The sequence below is a fragment of the Macrotis lagotis genome, chromosome 5 (genome assembly GCF_037893015.1).
Source record: "Macrotis lagotis isolate mMagLag1 chromosome 5, bilby.v1.9.chrom.fasta, whole genome shotgun sequence".
NCBI classification, from domain to species: domain Eukaryota; kingdom Metazoa; phylum Chordata; class Mammalia; order Peramelemorphia; family Peramelidae; genus Macrotis; species Macrotis lagotis.
Window position 1 is genome coordinate 83,172,412 of NC_133662.1, and position 20,535 is coordinate 83,192,946.

Below are 20,535 nucleotides of genomic sequence, written 5' to 3' on the forward strand. Positions count from 1 at the left end.
TTTTCACAGTGAACTCCAGTCTGTGGCAAAGTACAATGAGTCAGTTTTTCTATACTAGAAGACAATTCTTGTGGGATTTTAGAGCTGCATGTATTGCCAGGAACTCTGCAAGTAACTGGAATGGATGTCTGCACACTAGGTAACCAGGATAACCATTTAACTCTTTAAGTGTTTATAAACAGGCAAAGTGAATGAGTGGAGATTTGGATTGATTTTAACATTAAGACTTTGTGAACGTGAATGACCTGGAAAACAGCCAAATGTCTGACTGACTGATAAAGAAATCAGAAGAAATAGCAATAGTGCTATCATCAAAAACTTCATGCCATGAGCTGTGTCTGAGACTGAGAAAGAAAGACAATTCATAAAAAGGACAAGTGGAGAGAAATATTAAACCCAGATTTTATAAATGTGTTTCCAAAAAAGTCTTCTTTTCTCATCATAATAAATTATATTGCATTGAAAGGTACTCATCATAAACATCTAATATTTGCATTTCATTTGAATCTTTTTAGAAACCTGTCATTTGTTGTCTATTAATTCTCACCAATTCCCTTTTGAGGCTCAGATAAGATACAGGAGCTTTTTTATTGACCAAAAAAAAAAAGAACATCCCAGGAGAGTTGAGGGACATTCTCCAGGCCAGGCAAGAAGTGAAGGGTAGGTACAGTAGGTACTTTCTCTCTATATCTGTTGGGTTGAATGGAATTGAATGATAGAGTCTACACTGAGCTTTGAGGACAGTATTTTGCACTGAACTATGTTTAATACAATGTTTATGTTTTGCAAAAAACAGTCAACTCTTCCAATCCTGGTGCATAACTGAATGTTCAACCTATTTATTACAATTGAAAGAGAGAATCATTAAGTACCTACTATGTGCAAAATACTGTCCTCTGTATACTGTGGGAGATACATAGAATTAAGACACTGGATCTATACTCAGTTTAAGCAGGGATATAATGTGCATAATTATGCAGCTATTCTATACAAAACAAAATATGTTAAAATCCCACATAAAGTATCATGTGAAGACTGAAGAAAAAATAGACATCTGAGAAGAAATACAGTGTAGTAGAAAGAACAGTAGATTAGAAGTCCGAGAATCGGATGTATAAACTGTGTATAAACATAGTTCAGTGCAAAATACTGTCCTCAAAGCTCAGTGTAGACTCTATCATTCAATTCCATTCAACCCAACAGATACAGAGAAAGTACCTACTGTACCTACCCTTCACTTGTTGCCTGGCCTGGAGGGAGGAATGGATCTCTGCTTGGGATGCCATCTCCCTATCTTTGTCTGTTGAAACCTCATATATCCTTTAAGACTCAGCTTAAGTCTTACCTCATCTAGAAAATTTTCCCTGATTCTGCCAAATTGGAAAACATATCACAGATAAAGAATCTGAAGGTTTTTTTGAGATCATCTGGACCAAGAGTTCTTAAACTGGGGTCCTTGATCTTTTTTTTTGTTGTTTTTTTGCAAGGCAAATGGGGTTACGTGGCTTGCCCAAGGCCACACAGCTAGGTAACTATTAAGTGTTTGAGACCGGATTTGAACCCAGGTACTCCTGACTCCAGGGCTGGTGCTTTATCCACTGTGCCACCTAGCCGCCCCTTGTCCTTGATCTTTTAAAAAAATTATTGCTATATTTAAATTGGTTTCCTTTGTAATCCTATTATTTAAAAATATTCTGACAAGGAGTTCACAGACTTCACCAGACTGTCTAAGGGGACTATGACACAAGAAATATGAAAAGGCTGTGATTTAGACCAATCCTCTCATTTAACATATAAGAAACACAAACGCCTGATAGATTAAGTGACTTGTTCAAGATCACATAGATAAGAAGCAGATTTGAGGATCTGAACCCAGATTCTCAGACTTCTGATCTACTGTTCTTTCTACTACACTGTATTTCTTCTCAAATGTCTATTTCTTCTTCAATCTTCACATGATACTTTATGTGGGATTTTAACATATTTTGTTTTGTATAGAATAGCTGCATATTTATGTACATTATATCCCTGCTTAAACTGAGTATAGATCCAGTGTCTTAATTCTATGTATCTCCCACAGTATACAGAGGACAGTATTTTGCACATAGTAGGTACTTAATGAATGGTACACAAAGATAATCTGCAAAAAAGTAAGAGTAAATGTTTCCTACTTGTCAACATCTGGTCAACTATAGTATTGAGTAATATCTATAATTATAACAGATGTAATATTTTCTGTAGGGAATTGTACCTCTATGGAAGCTAATTGCTCCTGAAGTTTTGCCCATTCCCACCTGAAACATTTAAAACCTTACTTGATTACAACATTAGCTCTCTCTTTCATAATGTATACCAGCAGGTACTACAATTAACATACACAGATGTTAGAATTGAAATATCCATGTTTAAATAAAAAGAAGTACAAGTGAGAAGGTAAAAATAACCGAATACATTCAACACAGTGCTAATCTTAAAAAGAAAGGTGGGTTCACATTGTGCTAATTTAATGGCACTTCATATAGCATAATAAAAATATCCCACAGACAGCATTGATAGACTGTGGAACAAATGCTTTGTAAATGCCTACATGGTGCCCCCTATTCTCTTCCTTGTGCTGACTCTAAGACTTATTTTTTTTAAACTTTGCCCATCTGGCCTCTCTGCTAGGCCAATTCTTAATTTTCAAAATGACCGATGTTTACTCCCCAAAGCAAGGAGGGGAAAATCCCTCAAAGTCTCCAATGCTGTATGAAGTACAAAGCCCAAACTTGACATGGTTCACACACTTAAAAGAGAAATGAGTTTTGCAGTCTCTGTGAGGTTAGTTCCAGAGACTTCATCAACACACTCCTGAATGACTGCAGCTTGACTCATCCATTTCACAAATTACATCAAACTGAAAGACTTGCAACACACGCAGATTCTCTCATTCTTTGGAAATGCCACAGCTACTCAGCTTGTGGAAGGAGGGACAGCACCGGTGCTGGAAGCAGAAAATGACAAATTTCCCTGGGAGCACAGACACAGTCTCTCTTGAGTGTTTCTTCTGGCCACAAACTGACAAGCTCTCACTTAATGTGGTTACAGTAGGTTTAGCAGTTTGATGAAGGTAAGCTTTAACTTGGTTACCTGGCCCACAAGCATCTGTGGACACCTAGAAATGACGCCTGAGCCAGCATTCAACAACTCACTCATCCTTGCAGCCTCATGTAAGCAGTGTAGTTTTTCATTTTAGTGGGCAATGCCACTACAGAAATCTATTACTGCTGTTTCATGAGTTTATAAGGAACAGATTTCAAACAAAAGGCATTCTGGTGCAGTATTTCAAACCATATAATTACTTTTTTTTTAAACTCCCCATTCTGTGCTTTTTACCCCTTACTGAAAACCAAATAATCTTACTTTCCTTCAATTTTTTATCAACGCAATTTGTTTGTTCAGGAGCTATCCATCGCTCCTCCCCTAATCCCACCCAAGAAGAGGAAAATGATGATAAACTATCACATGCAGACAAACAGCGCAAAAATCTGGCTGGCTTTCGTGATTTAAACAAAGACACATTTCTTTCCCAAAGTGCTACTTACCAGACAGATGCAAAGATGTGGGCAAGTCCGTCATCAAAACTAAGAGAATGGTTGTGCTTGCGCCACATATTCTGAGTTGTATGAATCTTATTTTTAGCTATGCACAAAGGGCAATAAATGGAAAATCTTATTCTAACCACTACTTTTCTGGGCCACCCACACTTTTCTCCACCTACTGCACAAGTTCACAAATGTAAAAAAAACCCCAACCCATGGTGTATCCAAAAGAGGAATAGCAAAGAGGCACTGAAATGTGTGACATTTTTCCAGTTTGTGTGTGTGGTATGTGTGTGTGTGTGCTCTCATTCTCAACTGTAGACAGCAGGAGACACAAGGAAAACAATTGGCTTTTCATATATAGATAAGTGGGTTCCAGTTGTCATGTATGATCTTGAACAGAACAACTTCTATGTTCTCTGATCACAGAAAAACAATTCATTTAACAACCTTAGATGGCAAAGGAAGACAATGAACTTTGCCCAAGAATACCTTTTCATACATTTAGTAAAAAAAATACATCCAAGTCAGTCTAGATAGGTATGATAAAAAAAATCCTTCCCCTTCATGAAGTTGAATCAGAAACAGCTAAATTTTTCCCCAAAGAAAGAATTCTATTGAGAAGTTTCCCTTCAAACCCAATACTTAAATCAGTACCACTGATTTGAATCTCCTTTGAACTTGAGTTCTTTTGTACAATAGTGCTCAGAATTTAATAAGGAATAAAATTCTTTTTCCAACTCCTTTCATACTTGACCTATCCATTTGCCTTCTACACACTTTCTTCCAATAATACAATCATTAGTTTAACAAGCATACAACTAAGTGAATTGACTATTTTTAGAAAAGTTTACCATGAGAACACATCAGTTTAAAAATGAATTTTTCTGAGATTTTTTCCCCCCTTGTAGTGCGGTTTAGAGATGACGACAGCCTATCATTTTTTCAAAAAAGTTATTAGGCTTGTTAAACACCAATTATAATTCTTGTGCCTTAGAACATTCTGCAAATCACAACAACAAACATGGACAGCTAATGGTTAATGCTTAAAAGTCATTTCTGCAAAAATAATTAAGACCCAAAAGGCAACATATCTCATCTTTACCTGTGCTGGCTCATTATCCGCAAACTAGAGGAAATATCTTGTCATCCACTGGTAATTAATACAAAGCCTCATAGGACTACAAGCTTCTCCCAGTGCCTTGTGGCTTATGAAGCATTGATGAAATGAACAAGGGAAAAAAAAAACTTTTTTAGGTGATAGTTCAGTATCGTCAGAACTTCTGATTATGTGTTGTAAAAACATAGGTTGTTAAGTATTATGAAAAAATGGGTCAGTCATACATGGCTAAGATACAACCACACCACCCCCAAATCAGACTCAGAATGACTATGCTATGACAAAGGAGGGAGGGATTTAAACAGTAGCGAAAGCAAAACTTTAATGTGGTGAGAAGTGTTTTTAGTTTTTACTAGTTTAGGTTAGAGAAAGTTAATTTCAATGCCAACTACAAAGCCAACAATCTTTCAGTGTCTTCTTGCAATTATATGAAAAGTATTAGCCGTTAATGTAATGGGAAATTTGGGTACAATGTAATAAACATCCCAGAGAACAGTCTTGGGGATTCGAATGACACATTGTGCTACTGAGTTGAATGTACAACTCAGTCCTATTGAACTGATAGAAGATGACTAAAGATGCTAAGTAAAAAAAAAAACACGAAATGGCCACTATTCATATTAGTATAGTGTCCTCAACATTTCTTTATTACTGGAACCAACAGGTTAATAATTTTGATGGACTACATCAATACACTCAACAACTGCTTAAAGGAAGAAAGCAAACTGATCTGATTGATCATGTGGACAGTGAAATAAGACAGAAAACAGAGCTGTAAATTCTTCCAAATGGTACCAATTCCATATCAACAAAGAATTTTTTTACCAGCATCATACTCAATAGTAGAAGAACTTCTGTGGCATCATAACCTACAATACACACACATCTTTCTGATACATCTCCCTATTTTGGGGGAGGGGTTGGATGGTTCTTCCACATTCTCTTTTTCAATATGTTTCATAAAAGCTTTAGGCAAATACTGAGTTCAAAATAAAAAGTAGAACCCAGCAGTGTATAGAGATTTCCTTATCCTCTTAATGAGAGACAGAGGAAGAGGGAGAGAAAGGGAAGGAGAGAGGAGAAGAGGGGAGAGAGAGGATCAGAGAGGGAAAGGGAAGAGAGAAGAGATAAAGAAAGGGGAAAGGAAGAGAAGAGAGGATATCATGACAGAGGGAAGGAGGAGAGAGAGGAAAGGGGCTGGGGGAAGACATAGATACTTCTGTATGAAAAGCAGATGCGTCATTCCAGAAAAGCCAAGCCTTGAGTATTAGGAGTCTCAAGAGGAAAAGCAAATGGAAAAACTTCTTTGGAGAGTAGAAAAAGATAAGGAGGAAAAAAAGCTGTCCATATCATAGTGCTGAAAGGGAGAAGTCCCAGTCTAAACTTGTTAATGACATCCAAAAGTGTAAAAGGGCCTCCTAATGCTCTGGAAACTGTTGTAATGTGGGAAGGAATAGAATAGTATTTATAAGGAGTCTATTAGGTGTGTCAGGCACTCTGCTAGGGACTTTAGAAAAGTTATCTAGCTTGAAATAAACAAGTCATCTGGTATGGCTTGAAAATCTTTTGTTCATATGACAATTTTTTTTTAAATTGCAGACTGTTAATTGGTTTGACAGGTTTCTCAATAATTTTATCTGTCATTCTGTACTGGGGTTCTTCACTTTTGATGATGATGATATATACATACATACATACATATATATGTGTGTATATATATATATATATATATATATATATATATATATTTCAGTGTTTTTGTTTAGTAAATAAAAAAGATAGAAAACAAGATTTTTTTTAAACCACTTACAATCATAGATCCTCAGAAATCTAACAACAGATTCCTTGGTGGGGCAACCTCTGGATCCATCAATGAAAATTCCTGCTCCATAAAGATCACCAATAAATGAATCAAGGGATTATATATTTAGACCTGGAAGAGATCCTAGAAGTTTTCTAGTACAACCCTGTTATTTTATGGATAAAGAAAGTGAGGTTCAGAGGGATAAATTTACTTGTCTGATGTTACAGGGAGCAAATGGCAGAGCTAGATTGAATTTGATCTTTGACTCTAAATCTAGGACTATACAACAAAAATATGAACTCTGAAATCATATGAAACATAATTCAATATATCTTTAATCAATTAGATCCCTTATCATCACTAAAAACACTAGCAACATTATATGGAGGAAACAGTAGAGATTTCCAGTGGATAAAATGGCTAGGAAAAATAGATTTTACTTAGACATCATTTTTGCATAATTTTATCTGATCATCTTCCCAGTGCCCCAGTCTTACAATCTAATTTGTCCTCATTTCTTCACTCTCACCTCCCAATTAGAATCTGTGGTGAAGGCCTGTTGATTTTATCTTTTTAACATTTGTTGTATAAACTCACTTCTCTCCTTAGACAGCTTTGCTGTTCCTTGCACAAGACATTACATCTCTGAACTTCAGGTATTTTCACTATGCCTAAAATCTTTTACTCCTCATCTTGGCCTCCTGGCTTCTTTCAAATCTTAGCCAAAATCATGTATTATGCAAGGTTTTTCTGATTCCCCTTCATGCTCATGTCTTCCTTCTATTGATTATGTGTAGTTTATTTTTTGGTTTGTGCATAGTTGTTTACACAGAATCTCTCTCCATTAGACTGTGAACTTCTTGAGAGCAGGCACTATACTCTGCCTTTCTTTGTATCCTCCATGCTTAGCAAACAGTGCCATAATTTTAAAGCATTTAAATTTAATAAATGCTTTTTAAGATTGTCTGAAGAGAATAAAGAGACTAAAGTGCTATAAGATGAAATCTCGGTGTCATTTTAAAAAAATGCAGTTGACCATCTACATTAAGGGCAGCTCAGAGAGTTTGGAATATGATATTTCAGTAGGCAGAGGAGCTTGAATTATAATCAAGAATCAATTACCCAGCAAAACTGAATATGTTTTTTTTTCAGGAGAAAAGATAACAGGGGACTTTCAAACTTTCCTGTCGAAACGACCAGAGCTGAACAGAAAGTTTGATCTTCAAGTACAGGACTCAGGATAAAGCAAAGAGAGCGTGAACAGGAAGGACAAAGTATGATGGATCTGAACTACTTCTATTCCTGCATGGGAAGATGATACTGATAACTCATATGAACCTTCTCATTTATTAGAGCAGTTAGAAGGAGCATATGTAGATAAGGCACAGGAGGGAACTGAATATAAAGTTATAATATAAAGATGGAGTCAATGGGTGAAGAAGGAATGTACTTGGAGAAACATAAACCAGAGGTAGAATGGGCTAAGATATTTCATGTAAAAGTCAAGAAAAAAGCTTTTTCTATGGAGTGGAAGGGGGGAAGGTGAGGGGGAATGAGTGAACCTTTATTTTCATCATAAGTGACTGAGAGAGAAAATAAACATACCCAACAGGGTATAGAAATCTATCTTATCCTGGAGAAAAAGGAGAGGAAAGGGATGAGAGAAAGGGGATGGGGGAAGGGAGGGGTGGTGTGGGTGATAGAAGAGAGGGAAGATTGTGGGAGAAGGTAGACAGATTATAACACACTTTTGAGAAGGGACAGGGAGAAAAGAGAGAATAGAATAAATAGAAATAGGGAGGACTAGAATGGAGGAAAATACAGTTAGCAACAGCAACTATGGGGAAAAATATTGAAGCAACTTCTCTGATGTACTTATTTTTTAAAATATTTTATTTGAGTTTTACAATTTTTCTCCCAATCTTACCCCCCCCCACAGAAAGCAATCTGTCATTCTTTATTTTGCTTCCATGTTGTACATTGATCCAAATTGAGTGTGATGAGAGAGAAATCACATTTGATGTACTTATGATGAAGAATGTGATCCCTCCTAGAGACAGAGCTGATGGTATCTAAATACAGACTGAAGTACACTTTTTTCTTTTTCTTGAGGTTCTTCTATCTTTGCGGGGAGAGGAGGGATTATGTTTACTTTTATAACAAGATTATTGTAGTAATGTGAAAATAAATAATTTTTTTAAAAAGTTAGAACAGATAGAATAAATTTTGGTTCTGCATATGTTCTAACATTGGTCACGTGGCTGCTTTTGCTCCATAAGGATGTTTGTTTACTGTTGGTAATGTAACACAATCTAGTTTTGTGTAAAATAATGCAGCTGACTCTGAGATATTATTAGCCAATAGACTTATGTAGAGATTTGGATAGACTGACATTATTATTGGTGATAATTTTACAACATATCCATGTGGACTTCCATTAAAGTGGTGCATATTAAGAGAATAGTATGGAAAGGAAAGACAACTGGCAACATCTATGCTGGAAGCAAAAAGTGTCTATATTCCTACAAATGTTGCTGGGATGGGGAGAATCTTACTACCTTACAAACCTCTGTAAAGAATACCCCTGAGCTGATGGGAAGGAGGTTTCTTCACCCAACCTCTCATTCTGCTCAGATGTATCTTGATATTCCATTCAGAATGTCAATTCACTCTTGGCAACTTTCTCAAACAAAGTCGTTCACTTAGGAAAGAGTTATCATTCCTGCTCATTTGTGTCAATTATTCGGTCGACTTTTGATGGTCCATTTGAGAGTAGATTATCTGATGCACAGGTTTTAGATCTATGATCATAGATCAAAAGATTTAGAGATGGGAGGGACTCCTCTCATTTTTCATGAGCCTCAGAGACATAAGATAATTTATGGGATGATACAAGTACTATGTGGTGGAGCCTGGATTCAAACTGAGGTCCTCTAATTTCAAACCCAGACTTCTTTCCATTCTTCCATACTTATATCATCTCAAGTCTTCCTTTTCTTGTTAGCTCTCTTGTAGAACAGTATGTCATGTTTGGATGGAAACAGGGGGAACACTAAACTATAATTGCACATCTTGGCTTATTTTTTAAATAAAATGTTATCTCTGCTTTATTGCATTTTTATTTATTTTATTAAATATTTCCCAACTGCATTTTAATCTGGTTTCAGCTGCACTTGGAAATGTTGTGGATCATGTGTGTGACACTTTGGTTCTAAGCCACCTGAGGTATTACTGTGTACTCAGGGAATGCAAACTAATTTTGTGTCCAAAATATAATTATAAAAACAATCCAATTAATATACCCACAGGTGAATTCCAAAGTCAAACAATTTATTCTGGATTATCCATGTTGTTCTCCTTTCCAGTAAATAATTGAGACTCAATCCTATATTTGACTATCCTACATGCTAAATTTGAAATAAGATACCTTTTGGAGTTCTTCCAAAACCTACAAGCAATATCTAAAACTTAACATATGGAGTGAGGCACCAGGTACCTCAGGATAAAGAGCAGAGCCAAGATTTCATGAATGGTGGTAAAAGTTTCCCACAGAACATAAAAAATAAATTATGTATCTTTCTATATGAAAAGTACCATTTTGAGAATATTTCTAGGATAGAGCATTAAATACAGCAAAATCTCATTTGATTAGAATATCTGAAAAACTGGATGCTTTTTCAGGTTGAAGAGTGTTAGGAAAATTCTTTTTTTTTTTTTTTTTTGCTGAAAATAATTCTAAAATCCTTGTTAAGTCAGTGCCTTAGGACAATATGGGAAAATGTTTAATATGGGAAAATGTTTAATTGTTTTTGGTGGTCTAAGGTCATTATTTTAATATCAGTTGTGATTAGTTTGAACACACTCTGAAGTTTCTCTTTCATAGTTTCTTTTTTTGTTTGGTTTTCTGCAAGGCAAATAGGGTAAAGTGATTTGCCCAAGGAGACACAGTCTGAGGCTGGATTTGAACTCAGGTCCTTCAGAATCCAGGGCTGGTGCTCTATCCACAGCACCACCTAGCTGCCCCTCTTTCATAGTCTCTTCAAAAAAAAGGCAACAAAATCCTTGATAGCTTTTTTCTTTATGTTTAACATCTTTCTTGACACGAAAAACTTGAAACCAGGAAAGTGATCAATGAGGTTACTTTGGAGTTCTTGAAGTAGCTTATTTATTGTGTTTGTATCCTTCTGGTAACTTCTCTTCCCCTTCTAGTCATTAGAGTAAGTTTATAAGTAGCCAGTTTAAAGTAGCAATAGCAGGAAGTAAGATTGAGAAGGGGAACCTAGAAGTCCTGTACCATCTGTTCCAAAGATCAAAGGAGCATAATTAACAAATTGTTTCATATATTAACCAAAAATCACATTCTGTTAATGTCTGCCTAACCAGGGGAAGCCATCTAGGTTTTCCTGTTAGGGTCTTTTGGTCCTATGATATGTAAATCTCAGCTACGTTTCAGACATCTGCAGCAAGGCCAGCAGAATACCAAATGGTATTTTGCTATCTCTGAGAATGCTTAAGTTTTGTCCACATCTTTGAGATATGTTCTTTAACTCCTAGGTGGCATGGATAAGAATCTGTTTCTACCCCCCAATTCTTGTTCCTTGAGCAGTCTTTTATCTCCTAAGAGACCATGCTCCAAAATTTAATCCAAGGCTATATGTGGGATCCTTTTGGTCTTTCCCCCTCCCTCCCTCCCCCCAACCTCTTCCCCACACTTCATTACTATCTCCACACTATCTCTCTCTGTACCTCTATCAGGGTCCTGGTTTTTTGAATTTTTCTGGGTGTAGATCTCTGTATCAAGTCACTTCCTACTCTAGTACTTCCTTTACTTCATTGTCAAATTGATCTTCCAGAAGTGAAGGTCTGACTATGTCACTTCCCTCTATCCCCCTAACTCAATAAACTCCCAGGAGTGCCAATTACCTTTAGGATCAAATATAATGTTCTCTGGCTTGAATTTGGAACTACGCCCAAAGGGCAACAAAAATGTGTATACCCCTTGATCCAGCAACACCCTACTACTGGGTCTATACCCTGAAGAGATGATGAAAAAGGGTAAAAACATCACTTGCATAAAAATATTTATAGCAGCTCTGTTTGTAGTAGCAAAGAATTGGAAATCAAATAAATGTCCTTCAATTGGGGAATAGCACAGCAAACTGTGGTATATGTATGTCATGGAACACTACTGTTCTATTAGAAACCAGAAGGGATGGGAATTCAGGGAAGCCTGGAGGAATTTGCATGAACTGATGCTGAGTGAGATGAGCAGAACCAGAAAAAAACACTATATACCCTAACAGCAACATGGGGGTGATGATCAACCTTGATGGACTCACTCATTCCATCAGTGCAACAATCAGGGACAATTTGGGGTTCTCTGCAATGGAGAATACCAGCTGTATCCAGAGAAAAAACTGTGGAGTTTGAACAAAGACCAAGGACTGTTATCTTTAATTTAGAAAAAAAACTGCTATCTTATTGTCTGATCTTGCTATCTCTTATATTTTATATTTCTTCCTTAAGGATATGATTTCTCTCTCATCACATTCAATTTGGATCAATTTATACCATGGATCAATGTATACCATGTAAACAATGTAAAGATTGACAAATTGCCTTCTGTAGGGGTGGGGGTGGGGGGAAGATTAGGTAAGATTAGGGGAAAAATTTAAAACTCAAAATAAATGAAATCTTCATAATTCAAAAAAAATATTCTCTGGCTTGTAAAGGACTTTACTTTGGTTTCACCCTTCCTCCCTCCCTTCTCCCACCTTCTTCCCTTCCATGTCCTCTGAGATCCAGTGAAACTGGATAAGACATTTCATTTCCTGACTCGAGGAATTTTCAGACTTCCTATACTAGGGATACTCTCCTTTTTCATCCTTGCCTCCTGGCTTCCTTGGTTTCCTTCAAGTTTCAGCTAAGATCCAATCTTCTGCAAGAAGCTTTTCCTGATCTCCCTTAATGCTAGTGCCTTCTGTCAATCAATTCTCTCCAATTTATCCAGAATTTATTTTGTCTGTATATAGTTGTCTCATTAGAATTCCTTGAGAGCAGGGGGTGTTCGTTTTTGGTATCTCCAGTACTTAGCCCGGTTCTGGCACAGAGTAGGTGCTTATTGACTTGTTTTTGAATCAGTGAAATTTCAAAATTAGAACGAACTTTCAGATCACTTGGTCCAACTGTTGGACTTAGTTACTGCTGGATTCCCAGTCCAACTTGAAAGAGAATCCTCTTTATAGCATTCTTTACAAGTGGCTATCCAGCCTTTGCTTGAAGGTTTCCACTGAGGAAGAATCCATCATCTCCTGAGGCAGCCTATTAAACTTTTTGCTCTACTTATTAGGAAGGTTTTCTTTTTTTTAATAGCAAACCTAATATCGGTGATGGAGAATACCATCTGTATCCAGAGAAAGAACTGTGGAGTTTAAACAAAGACCAAAGACTATTACCTTTAATTTTAAAAAATTATCATATGTAATTTTGCTATCTCTTATACTATTTTTTTTCCCTTAAGGATATGATTTCTCTCTCATCACATTCAACTTAAATCACTTTATACCATGGAAAAATGTAAAGATTAACAGACTGCCTTCTGTGGGAGGTGGGGGGAAAGGAAGCAATATTAGGGGAAAAATTATAAAATTCAAAATAAATCAATTTTAAAAAAAAATAGCAAACCTACCTAAATTTGTCTCTTTGAAACTTTACCTTTTATTTCTAGTGATGCCTCTGGTATCAATCAGAATCCAATTCCTTTCCCATATAATGGCATTCTCTAACATTTGAAAAAAGTTATCATGTCCCTGCTAATTCTTGTCTTCTTCAGGCTAAACAGTCCTTCAATGGATACTCAGGTGGAATGAAATTGAAGCCTTCTTGGATGCAGTCTACTGAAAAATCACCTGATGTTTTTCAACCAAAGACCATCTATCTACAAATTTCTTATCTTGTTGATTTTTAAACCCAAGTATGAGACTTTATATTTGTTGGTATTAAATTCCATTTTGTTAGATTGTGACTGTTGAGATCTTTTTTGTATCCTAATTCTGTTATCTAGTGTGTTAGCTGGATATCCCTCTTGGTTTCATGTCAAATTTGATAAGCATGAGATCTACAGATTTATCCAAGTCCCAAATACAAATGCTAATTGGCACAAGTTTAAAGCACAGATCCTTCAAACTACTTGACTGGAAATTACCCTCTGAACTCAAACTATTAATGGCAATTTTTTTTGATCTGGACATTTGATCAGTTCCATATTCACCTAATCATTCTTTAGTGCTAAGTATTGATTAAGCAAGCATGTACTACTGTCCAGGCCCTGTGCTAATTTACTTCATTTGATCCTTATAACAACCCTGAGAAGTAGGTGCTAATACTATCCACATTTTTTTACAGAGGAAATTGAGGCAAATTGAGGTTAAATGACTTACCCAGGGTCATACAGCTAAGTAAATTTTAGGCTAGATTTGAACTCAGGTATTACGGTCCAGTATTCTTTTCACTGTGCCACCTAACAGCTTCTAGAGAGGCAGTCAAATGAGAAACATTGTCAAATGCTTTTCTATAATCTAAGTAAACTATAGCTTCAGTATGCCAATTGGTTGAACTTTACATAAAACTGATTGTTGAATACACAACTCAAATGCTGCCTGTTGCCATGGGGCCCTGGTGGTTAGTCAGGAAGACTCCTCTTTCTGAGTTCAAATTTACTTTTAGATTCTTACTAGCTGTGTGACCCTGGGCAAGTTAACTCTGTTGACCTCAGTTCCTCATCTGTTAAATGAACTGGAGAAAGAAATGGCAAATCACCATAGTATCTGTGCCAAGAAAATCCCCAATAGGGTTGTGAAAAGTTGGACATATCTGAAAAATAGTCCCCAAAAGTTCAGACTCCTTTATCAGATATTCAAGGCCCTCAACATTCTGGGTCCCGTTCCATCTTCCTGCCCCCTTCTTTGTAGTCTATTCTACAGCCAAACTTGACCACTCTCTATCCCCAAAGCACACCCTGCATTCTCTCTCTTCCATTCTCTTCTTCATTCAATTCTCTATGCTTGGAATGCCCTCTCATCCTTTAAAGAGCCACTTTAATGCCCCCTCTTTTGGGAAGCCTTTCCTGATTCACCTGACAATTCTTCCCCTCTCTCAGACCTCATATAGCACTGGATTTTGCATTCTCTAATCCATTTATTATATAATATTCACAACACTGTACATTACAATTATCCCGACTAGAGTATAAACTCCATGACATCATGTCTTGTCTTAAAATTTTTTATCTCCTCATTTGGTGGAATCCATAGGGAAGCGTTCATTGAACTAATGAAATGAATTAAAATATATTTTTAAAAAAGGCACAAAGCATAGAGCTGATACAATACGAATTCTTATTTCTTCCCCAGCTTCCCTTATAGCACTGTATTGAGAGAGCACACTTTGCCTGTGTTACTTTTCATGTCACTGAACTATCTACCACATTTTCCCTAGGCATGGACTACATTTGACTGGACAAGGACTAAAGACTGCTATCTTGTGTGGTGATCAAGCCTTCCTTTGTTGCTCCATTAAATCTACCTCAAGGCTGGCACAGAGGAATCCACCCCATGGATGTTCAGTCTGACTTGGACTTGGTTTTTCCTTCATTTTCAAAGCAGACCACAACATCAGGGAGGTGATGCCATGACAAGCACATGAATTGGATTTGAGAGTATGTGTGTGTGTAGGGGGAGCTGTGTGCTAAGTCACCAGCCTCACTCACTCACTTTCTTCTCCAGAGGATGAAGATATGAATCTGGTCATATATGGATCAGAACAACTGGCAATGGCCCTGGATGCGAGACTTGCCCGAAGTCCTACAACTAATAAGAGTCAAGTGTCTAGGCTGGATTTGAATTTCCTTCTTTCTGACTCCAAGGTCACTGGCTCTATCCACCAAACCACAGGATGCACAATTAGTATCAAGTACGACTGAGAAAATGCAGTTAACATATTCTGGGTTTATAAGTTCTATCAGGTTGTGGCTGAGAGCTTGAGATTCAACACAATATCCATCCTCTTATTTTAATTTTCCTCTGAGGCACTCAAGACACCCTCACCAGGGACACTCAGCAAGGTAGTAACAGTATCAGGCTCTTTGCCATATTTTTCGGAAGTTCTGACTGATTCAGTTACCTTCTAGCTTTCTTTCCTTGTGTACAGCAGAAACCGAACAGACTGATATCACAGATTTCATTGACTGGGGAGTTGGAGGACCTGGATCCACCTCCAAAACTTATTGCTCCCTGGAGAACTTTGGGCAAATAACTCAATCTCCAAGGTTCTCAGTTTGCTCAACACAGAGCCTGCCAAAAAATAGGCATTTAATAACTGCTTATTGTCTGACTCATTTGTAACATGAGGTGGTGGGACCGGAGGTCCTTCAGTTTGAAGGGGCAGGTAAACTTTTTTCTACAAGGGCCAAAATTTAAAAATTAGCCTGCTATATTTGTTCTAACATTGGGGTCAACCTCTCCCTAAAATGTTCCTTATTTATTGAATTTTGAGTCCCATCTATGATGCTTGGAATGTCCTCTGTGATCCTAAAAAGTGGGGAACGTCCAGCCTGAGGAATCATTTGGTCTGGTACTACCAAGGCAAGCATGGGTAGGACTCAAAATTCAATAAACCAGGAACTTTTTTGGGGGTGGTTGACCCCTAATGTTAAAAAAAAAATAGCAGGCTAATTTTTAAATTTTGGCCCTTGGTAGAAAAAATGTTTCCTCACCCCTGCTAAAAGGGCTAATATGGCACCTGCATCGATATCTTGAAAAGAAAGTCTTTTGATTCTCTGGGGCAGTCATCAGCTTTTGTCTCATTTCTCTGATTTCATGACTTCTGTTTTAGCATAAGTATTCAAATTTATTTCTAATCTTTGTGAACTGAGTAATGTATGGCTGCTCAGAATTTACCTAGGGGAACAAGTTTCTCTTTATGGGGGTGGGGTGGGGAGGATGCAAAGCTTTCAGTACATTTTTTTTTTGGTGAATGCTGTTTGGACAAGAGATTTATTTTGAACTTGACAGCTTCAGGAATCTCCACGTATCCACTTGACTTTAAAATGATAGGCTTGATCATAGTCAAGTAATAAAAGGAAAAAGGGAAGAGAATAAGCATTTATAGAGTGTGGCAGGCACTATGTTAAAAGCATTACAATTATTCTCATTTGATCCTCACGGAAACTGCGTGGTAGGTATTATTATGATACTTATTTTACAATTGAGGAAACCGAGGCAGCCAGGATCATATAATAAATATCTAAGACTAGATAGGTCTTTTTGACTCCATCTACTGTACTCTCAGCTGCTAATAAAGATCACAGTATCCTTTTTTAGGCAAAGATAACTAGTCATTTCCCAAACTTCAGCTAATTAATATTATTACATCATGTTACTAAAGACAATGAATTCCCAGGTGAACAAACTCCCTCTGCCAAAGCAATTCCTTGCCCACAGTAACACAACCAACATATGGCAATGGTCAGACTTGAATCCTGATCTTCCCGTTTGGTTGTCTGCCATACCATTCTATCTTACTATATTAATACCCAACATAATTCAGTGAACTAAAGATAGGCAGAGATCATCTGTCTTTTAGCAAAGAGTCAATCCCTTAGTACATTTAGTATTTCACCAAAACTTTGAAACAGAGAGGTGGTATTTGTCTTCTGTGCTACAGTAGAATAAAGTAGAGAAGTAGGAAGCCTCTATCCTATAGAAGCAGGATAACCATTCCAAGTGGTTTTAACATCTATTTTGTAAAATAGTTTAGAATCTTTTTGTGTGTGGACAAAGGACAAAGACAATATACATAACTGTTGATGTTAAAATATTTTATCTGATCCATTCTAAACTTTCAGCAGTCTAGTAGGGACTTTTACTTGTAAATGTCTAATTCCAAACTTTATATAACACCATTTAAATCACTAAACTAGGTAAATGCTAAAAGCACAAAGAAAACATAAAGAGCTGCACCTTCCTGATAGAATCAAAAATATGGAGCTCACTTTGCATGTGCTCCAGAAAAAAGTTACATATACATTCAAGCTATAAAACAAATCCTATTTCAAATGCAATGGGAAAGATGAATTGATCTAATGATATATCTTTTGTAAAGCAAATAAGTACATCAGCATTGACTACTTTGGATAAACCTGGTTTTTCTCTCTAGGGTCTAGCCAGTTTAGAATTAAGTGGCATTTTCCATATGAAAATAATAGCAATGATGGAGTGGACTCAATATACATGCACATTGTTATTGTTTAACCAAATCTTGAAGGTGCTTCCAGAGTTAATTTTTTTTCCCTAGAGGTGGGAAGTGGGATTGAGATGTGGGCTGCTGTGCCATTAGATAGCACTACAAATCTCTTCAAAGGAATGCAAAGCACAAAAATAGAAGTGATTTCTCCTTTCATGATCCATATTTCCAATCATATTGAAGTTAAAGGAACTATTAACTACACAGACTTTTTTCTTTTGCTCCTAAATTAAAGCTCTTAGGATACATTTGTTAAAATGCTTTGTGGGCTTTTATTATTTTTTCCTCATTGCATTCTTGTGTTATCTTTTTTTTAGTTTTCATAAAAGAAACTGGAAAAAAAACTTACATGTAATTTTTCTAGGTCCTGTGCTGGCTTAAAGTCTTATGATGCAGGGAACTGGATGAATGGAGAAATGAGAAGGCTACAGCAATCCATTCAGACATGGACCCCCAAAGCTTTGTGGTACAAATGATGATGAATCAATGAATCTCCACCTAATTGGGAAAGGGAAAAAAAATCACTGATTAACAGAATGAAACAACCTAATTTTCAGGTGAAATTAGTTCCTTGTTTCCCCAGTTCTGTAGTCTTTTAAACAGCTTAAAATCGATCAGACTAGAGCCTCAATTAATAACATTAGTAATAATTTCTATTTTTATAGTCCTTTATGGAGGCAGAATAATATAGTAGATAGAAAAACTGAACTTGGAGTTAGAATGCTCTTGGTTCAAACCCTGCTTCAGACTTACTAGCTATATGACCAAGGGCAACAAATAATTCCTGTGTGAAATAGGTATGTGATGCTGTAACAAGAAAAAAGTCAAAGGACATAACTCAAAGGATTGTCTCTTCTCTGATTCTGGTTTAAAACTCAGAACTGATATCTTTCTTTCCATGGCTCTCATTTTAAGGAGCACCACTACAAAATACCCTTAGACCCAATTATGAACAGGTAACCTACAAATAATAGTCTAAAATGACAGCCCTTTCATTTTTTTTAATTACAGTCATTTCATTCTATTCTAATATTGTCAAGTTTATCTTAAATTTCTTTAAAGAGTTTGACTGCCCTTGAATTTGATCTCTGCTGTGCAGTCTTGAAGAGTTCCAGGACAGAGTCAAGTGAAAGCTAGAATGACTATTTTTACTTCCTTCAACTTAGTCATTTAATGGTAATGGAAATCAAGATAATTAAAATTAAATTATTAAAATTCAATTAGTTATATTTAAGTAGCACATATAACTACATTGAGTAAAATATTGAGTAATGGACTTAGAATCAGAGGACCTGGGTTCAAATGCCAACTCTATAACTTTCTATTTATGTGACTTTGACTAAATCTTTTTGGGGCTCAGTTTCTTTACCAATAAAATTTGAGCCCAGCCTGAGATTTACTCTAGAATAATATTTTTTGGTTGTTGATCTTTTCTTAAAAATATATTTGATAAGAAAGAAAAGGTCAAGTTAAACTTCTATGTTAAATTCTTTATGCAAAAAGCAAATTACAGATGGATAGTAAATTTGTCTAGCAAGGCAAGCTAAAGATGATAATTGTACTTAATTTGTGATTTCATTGGTATAGGGAATTCCTAGTGAAGAAACTCTCTTCACTGCAGCAGACAAGCAACTACTCTGCAATTTATAGTCTGAAAGAGTTGACTTGAAAGTCTTGAGAAGTTGAGAAAGTTGCCCAGGGTCACAGAATCAAGGAGTGGTCATAGTCTGCACATGAACTCAGGCCTTTCTGATTCCAAGTTCAGCTCACTATCTACCATGCCATGTTGCTCTTCAGAAAAGAGTGAAAAAAGGATTAATAAGATTAAAATAAGACTAATTAATTAAATCCAACAAATATGAGGGGCTCTTATGTTCTTAGAGATAGAGCTAAGTGCTATAGGGATCAAAAGATGAGCAAGATAGTCCTCAATCATTCTGTGGAACTGAGAATGTCTAAATATCTTTACTTTGGACCACTTCATACCCTGAGGGTAGTGGTTCTTATGGGCTCAGTTGGAAAGTTTATGGACCTGGAAACCGGGAGAAAGAGAGGGAGAGATGTTATGTCATAAGTAACAAAGTGTTTGGGGGGGGGGGGGATTACTTCTCAAGTAATAATTCAAGGAAGAGGCATTTGGATTTCAACAGGAAGAGGTGCTGCAGGAAAGTCATTTGGTGTTGAAAAAGAATGAACAAAGGCAACATAGGTTGGAAATCAGGAACATATATTTAGGGAACATTTGGTAGATTTCATTTAAAAAGTTGCTATTAACTACTGCCAATCTGTAGGCTAGAGTTTGGGAAATAATTTTATGAGGATGATTGGACTTGGGTTCAAAAGCCTTAGACTCGAGACTCCCTATTTTAAGTTAATTAACCTTATGACCTTTGGCCAAGCTATTTCCTAAACTCTTTGAAACCTCAGTTTCTTCATCTTTAAATGTGAGGGTTAGATTTGGGGAACTCATTATCTTATCCTCTCTTAGTTTCTACTTGGGACTACAGTATTGTAAGTCATAAAACTTACAAAATCATCATTAACTAGTACTATTAGTAGAAATAATAATAAACACAGTATTGTATTAACAACAATATTTCTTGGGAAAAATATATCTAGAATTCTGTTTTGGGATGTCGGATACAAATCTACACAGCAACTCTGGCACAGGAACAGGGTCCCACTGCAAGTGGTCCAGGGCGGTTCCAGCAAGATGGGGTGCAAGAGAG

The 20,535-nt window shown here is 36.5% G+C and overlaps 1 protein-coding gene across 7 annotated transcripts in view; it reads right to left on the reverse strand.

Annotated features, from left to right (window-relative positions):
• BACH2 (BTB domain and CNC homolog 2) overlaps window positions 1–20,535 on the reverse strand; it is a 408,794-nt gene that overhangs the window by 159,480 nt on the left and 228,779 nt on the right. For all 7 annotated transcript variants that reach the window (XM_074187165.1, XM_074187170.1, XM_074187167.1 and 4 more), the window contains one exon: window positions 18,156–18,304. The gene's annotated coding sequence lies outside the window, so the exon portion shown is untranslated. The remainder of the gene's footprint in view (window positions 1–18,155; window positions 18,305–20,535) is intronic.